A 6,919-nucleotide genomic window follows, 5' to 3' on the forward strand; every position below is an offset into this window, starting at 1 on the left:
CATTCTCCCAGAAACGCTTGGGGCCTGAACACAGGACTCAAGTCTCAAATGTTCTAGCAGAGATGTTCCCAAGTACATATTTCTAATATTATTATAAATTAGGAACCTGTAGAAACTTGTCATGGATCACTGCCAGTGGCTAACTGCTTTCAGAACCTCTGATCTAATAGGTAGATTCTGAATGACAAAAGAAGGAAAAAGTCTCCAATGGGCTCTGTTGTCAAGGTTCTGGGCCATATGCCTTCTGAATACACCCTCATCCAAGGCCTATGTGGACTTGAGCTATAGGCATTCCTGGAAGCAGAGTCCTTATGCACAAAGCATTCATCAAATTATAACCTATAGTAGCTCTACTACATTCAGTCTTCAGCCTTATTCTGATTAAACATGGGGGTTACACATGCTTTTCAGTTCTAAAAAAGCTTTTCCGATGAGTATGCTGATACTCACAATTGTTTTCTATTATGATAAGTTTTCCTTTTTTTTGTAGAGTTGGATATGTAATGAGCTATATCATGCCCCTGAAATATGAAAACATGTACAATGCAACTCCAGTATAACATGATTAGTTCTGAAACAGAAGTTGAAGCCCAATCTGAACCCTTGAGTTGTTAGAGGAATTACATTTTATACAATCACTCAGACTGTATCACGTCCACCAATTAAAATAGCACCTGGCTCTGAAATATTGAACTAATAGAATCAATTATGCTCATCATGGTGGATGGAAACAAGATCTTATAGCAATTAAAACACATTGATGACTAGGTCTTGCTAGACCTCATTTTCTACATCTATTAAATGGGAGGAAATAATGGTTCCTGTACTTCCTAGGTTCATTTTGAGGGTTAAATGAGATACTACATTTGAAACATATGGTTTTTTTAACCTGGCACATGGCAAGAGCGCAATAGCTCTTAGCTGCCAGTACTTTACTATATAATTATATAAGAAATACTGTTACAAGGGGCTACCAGATGAGAGTGATACTCTTCTCTACTTCAGTAGGGTTAAAGAAACTCACGCCTAAGGATTTAAGAGAAAAAGAATCGATATATCATATCCTAGCATAGAAGACCTATCAACAGAACATTCAAAGTTATCTTGGAATACATACATATATGTGTATGGCAGGGGGAAGCTCTCACAAGAGTGAGAGTGAGAACGAGAGCGAGAGTGAGAGCTTCAGTTTCTTTCTAACAGTGCCCAGGGCTCAAGGTGCCTTAATAAGCACACAGGCCGTTTCACATCTCTCCGGTGGCCAGACAGTGGCAGCTGCCACATTGGACAATCACAGCTCAATTACTGAGTTGCTAAGACCTGTTGCTGTCCTAACTGCTGCTTGACAAGCCACCTTCTGAGAATAATTTGACTTCCTATGTGAACTTCCAACTGGGAGAATGTGCACTGGCACAGACAATATCAGAGTGGTCAACCTGGAAGTTATAGGGCTCACAGTCAATGCCACCTTTTTATGCTTTGAGGGTTTGGTACATATGAGACAGTTTGGGAAAAGCCTGAAGAATGAGAAGGACGTGCAAAAGTAAGGAGTGGGTCACTGATGACTGATTCTGCCTTGGTAGACAGCTGGCTTCCATTTAGGACAACTGAGTTTAAATAATCTCTATGTCAATGACCTTGGTATTTCATCAATGTTAAATACTTTGCTCTTCATCACTTGGTTTGAGAATCTCCTATGTTAGTCTATCTTACTGATAACTATAATCATTTACTAATTGAGCAAAGATTTGAGGTTTCTGAACACGGTTGGCTCTCTCCCTTGAACAATGAGACACTCAGTAACTAATTATTAAAAATGTAAAATATGCATATAAATTTAATGCATTTTAGGAGAATTGTAAGAAAATTATCTTCAGAGGGTGAAAGTTCCTAGAAGTATCTAAAAGATATCTGAAATACTTCTCTAAAGCAGAATTTTACTGCTGTGAGTAACTATAAAATGAAATTCAAATATTAAACTTTGATTAATTTAAAAAAGAGCTTACCACATAAAAGATAGCAGAGAGCATTAGATATACTTTAATAATTAGAAAGGTAATACAAATAGAAACATAAGAATTACTAGCTATTAATTCAGAAGAAAGATTCAAATAGTACTACAGAGTATACCATCACTGGAAACTTTCACAGATTTGAGATTTTGTTTGGCATTTTTTCTTGTCACAAAACTGTAATTATTTTCCAGAAGCATATGGCATATAGAGTAGTCTGGGATTCTACCAAAAATCTGTTAGTCTTAAAAGTAAAGTCATTATTAAAACAAAAACAAACCCAAACTGTATTTCACTGGTGGCCTAAAACAAGGCCAAAATTACCTGCTTCATGGATCAAAGAGCATTTGTCTCAAGATTTCTGGTGAGATGAAGGCATAGGGGTCTGTGACTTCATGTTCCTCCGAAGGCTGCTTAATACCTTAAATTTTGGGAAAATTCAGAGCCTGAAGACTAAGAAAGGGTCTAGCCAAGGAGATTTCCATTTGGCTGCACATTAGAGCTTTTCAAAAACACCAGTGCTTGAAGATGTCAACATCCAATATAGGAAGTCATTCTAACAACCAAAACAAACTGGATAAATTACAAAATTAGAGTTCCTTAAAACAAACAAACAAACAAACAAACAAAAACAGACACAGACATGAAGAATGAATAAGCTAAATTTCAGAAATTGACAAGCCCTTCATAGGAGTTGAGATTCATAACTGCTTTTATACCTGCGGAGTGGCAGGAAAAGGAGAAGCCCTTTGTAAAAACAGAAGTAGGGAGCGACCAGCTGTAGTAGCCTGCTGGGACCGCCATAACAAAGCTCTACAGACTGGGTGGCTTAAAAACAGAAATTTCCTAAAAGTTCTGGAGGTTAGGAGTCTAAGGTCAAGGTGTTGGCAGGGCTGGTTTCATTATAAGGCCTCTCTCCTTAGCTCGTTGCTGGCCATTTTCTCCCTCTGTCTTCACATAGTCTTTCCTCTGTGCACACATATGTCTGTGTCCAACTTTTGTCCATTTATAAGGAAACCAGTTATATTGGATTAGAACTCAATTTAAAGACCCCATTTTACTTTATTTACCTCTTTAAAGACCTTATTTTCAATTACAGTTACTTTTTAAGGTATTGATGGTTAGAACCTCAACATATGGATTTTGTGGGGACACAATTCAGCTTATAACACCTGCCTAATTCTTAATGAGCTTTTAAAATCACAAGTGGGAAGGTTGAAATGATTCAAATTCCAAGGACTCTGGCCACAGAACAAGACTTTCCCTACCTGCAACTCATTCTCACAGGTCTTCACTGAAAACCTGGAGGTAGTGTATCATTTTCCTGTTGCTGCAGTAACAAATTACCACAGAGTTATTAGCTTAGAACAACAAAAATTGATCATCTTACAGTTCTGTAAGTCAGAAGTTCAGCAGTTTCACTGAGCAAAAACCAAGCTGGTGGCAAGGCTGTGTGTGCTCCCTCAGGAAGCTCTAAGAAATAGTCCATTTTCTTGCCCCTTCCAGTTTCAGTTGGCTTCCTCATTCCTTGGCTGGTGGCCCCTTCCTTTATCTCAAAGCCAGCAGCATTGACTCTCTCTGACAGTTTGCATCATCACATCTCCTCCGACTCTGCTCTTCTGCCTCCCACTTCCACTATGAGGGCCCTTGTGTTTATACTGGGTTTACCCAGATAATACAGAATAATTTCCCTTTCTTAAGGTAACCAGACTTACAACTTTAATTCCATATGCAACCTAATTCCCCTTTTCTGTGTAACCTAACATATTTGCAGCTTCTGGAGAGTAGGATTTGGACATCTTAAAGCAGCCATTTTTTCGCCCACCATAGGTAGTATGTCAAAGGCTGGGGTGACACCAGAGAGCTGAGCACTGTATCCCTAAAGACATGAAGTGCCTCCAACAAGTACAAGGCAATTGCCCGCCAAAGGAGGTGGGAGGGCAGGGAAGCCAGGAGAAACTCCTCCAAGGTGCTTCCACAGAGTGTAGGGCAGTGCTGGGCAGCAGGGCAGGAGGCCTTTCCAGCAGTTCTGGTTCAGAAAGTGTCTTGAGGGGGCAGAGTGGGATAGCAAAACCTCCCCAAGGATCCAGGGCAGCTAGCAGTTGGGAGAGAAAGCAGAGAAAAGTCTCTTACAGTCCGGAAAGCTGGTGGTGGTTCAGCTGTCCAACAAAAGAGCTCTCCAGGATCTCACCAGTTATGTCCCAGGCCCTCTAGAAGAACAAGCCCTGATCCTGCTGCAAAGCACTTGAAATGGGTGATAAACCGAGTCAAACTAAAGCTGCCACAGAACTCAGACCCAGCTCAGCTCCAGATCAGGCCGAATCAGCCCCCTCCATTCACTCTAGCATCCCAGCCCAAGTAGAAGCATGCCTTTTTATGGAGTAAATGTTATTTACTTCTGTCTCAATCATTCTTCTATTAAAAGTATTTAAATAAAAGCCAATATTATAAGACACACAAAAAAGGGGGGAAAATGACTTAAGATCAAAAATAGGAACACATCAACAGAAGCAGACCCAGACGGCCCAGATGTTGGAATGGCCAGATAGGGGCTTTAAAATAACTCTGACAAAGGTACAAAGGAAAAAGACACAAAGCACTTACTGCAAACATTGAACTCTATTTTTTACAAGGCCTTCAACTTTATATGTGCTCTAGGGTTGAACAAGTAAGAAAGTGTATCATAGATAATGAGAGTCAGGTTGCTCACTGTCAGAGAAAAAGTTACAAATTAGGAGAAGAGGAAGGCAAGCATGAACCCCAAATGTTCAACTGGAATTGGAGACATGGGTATGCCATGTGTGTGCATGTGGTGTGTGTGTGTGTGTGTGTGTGTGTGTGTGTGTGTGTGTGTTTGGTGTGTGTGTTTTCATGTGTATTTGATAGATAGATATGAAGATTAATAGAGAGAGATGTGTATACATGGGTTGGTATACATAAATCTATTTTCAAACTCTATCTACTGAAAGGGACTGGAAACAATGGTACCACAGCAGCAATGAGCATACTTAGAGCCCAGAGCTTGGTTTTTAAATTCTATTCTCTGAAGGAATCAGGGCTCCTTGCAAAACAGATTGACTTGAGTGATGCAAACAAACAAACAAACAAACAAACAAAAACCATAAAACTGAGCATCTTATAGAAAGAAGTACTCAAAAGTGGATGGGGATGTGTCAAAAGGCACAGGAACCAGCATGAAAAAGCTTCCAAGGGTCGAAGCTGGAACAATTTGAGGAAAAAATAGATAATGATAGTATTAGAGTATAACCCATTAAACAAAATAAATATTCATGAGTCCATACTGACATAACAAATAATTAAATAAGTAAATGAGGGAGAAAAGACAGTTCTTTCTTACAGAATTACAATCAACAAATATAGAAGAAATAAGAGAAATAGAAAATTATCCCTACAGTTAAAATTGTTTCAGGCAAGATCTACCAGGTTGCTAAAATTAGGGGGTAAGAGTTTGAGGAGAAATAGGGTATTTGCATAGTCTCGATGTTTCTCCTCAAGAAATCTATTAACTATAAAGAGAATAATAATAACTTCACAATGGAGAAACCCAGAAGACACCGCCTTTGCCAAATGATCAACGGTAACATCAGCAGCAACATAAGACAAATCAATATTATGTACCCCTTGTTTTAATACACTGAGAAAAGCACAGCACTTCTGCAGTGCTTGCTAAAAATGCGTAACCTCAATCCAATGACAAAACATCTGACAAACCAAAACGGAGGGGCTATCTACAAAACCCAGTAATCTTCAAATATGTCAAGGTCTTGAAAGACAAGGAAAGACTGAGGAATTGTCCAGGACTGGGGAAACTAAAGTGACAGGACAATTAAATACAAAGTGAGATCCTAGATTGTATCTTGGAACAGAAAAAAAAAAAAAGATTCCTGGAAAAAGCCTGATGATATCCAAACAAAGTCTGTAGTTTAGTTACAGAGATATGCAGTACAGTCTCAGTTTTGTAAGTATACTATGGTTACACAAGATGCGAACATTAGAGGAAGCAGGGCGAAGTACTTTTCTGTAAATCTAAAATGATTTCAAAATAAAATTAAAAAGAAAAAAGAATGCCGAAGGATCTAGTGGAAAAGGTTAACAACATGTCTGAAGAGAAGAAGAATTTCCACGAGATATAGAAACTATTTTTTTAAAAAAGAAAAACAAATGGAAATGTCAGAACCAAAAGTCACATACCTGGGTCTTTTGTTCTGAGGCAGGGCTCAGGCAGTCGGTGTGTGTGTGTGTGTGTGTGTATGTGTGTGTGTGTGTGTGAGCAATTTCCCAAGTAATTCTAATTACAGACAAGGTTGGGAACTACTTGGCTAGCCTAATTAAATTAGCATTAAAATATAAAGAAACTATATGGAGTGTGTCAGGATTCCCTAAGACCACTCCCATGTTTGGAGAGTCACTAGAAGAGTACAGAGGAATCAGCAATATAGTTTTACTCAGGGCTAAGATTACATGGAGTAAAGATATACAGCCAGATCATAAAAGAAAAGATAAGAGAGTCAAGAGGAACCCCTGTATAGGCTTCCATGAGCTCTCTCCTTCCTTTGTGGGGGCACCCTTGAGCATGCCTCTTTCTCCAACAAGTGGGCCCAGAGAGATTAGAGAATGCAATGTGCTTGTTAGAAGAGACTAAAGTTTTTATTGAGAGATGGTTAAGTAGGCACCTTCTGTTTAGCACATATCAAAATTCAAGACTCCCAGAAGGAAAGCAGGTGTTCCACACAAAACCACATTGTTCGTATGAACAGCTGAGGAGGCAAAGTGAGCCACTCTCATTAGGAAAAGTTTTGTATCACTATCAGGAACTGTTTATCAGTAAAGTTCCCAGATACCAGCCAAGGGCCACCCTTGCAAGCAGCCTTACTAAGGACAGTAGC

This window comes from Rousettus aegyptiacus, unplaced genomic scaffold (genome assembly GCF_014176215.1).
Source record: "Rousettus aegyptiacus isolate mRouAeg1 unplaced genomic scaffold, mRouAeg1.p scaffold_m13_p_12, whole genome shotgun sequence".
In the NCBI taxonomy this organism is placed as follows: domain Eukaryota; kingdom Metazoa; phylum Chordata; class Mammalia; order Chiroptera; family Pteropodidae; genus Rousettus; species Rousettus aegyptiacus.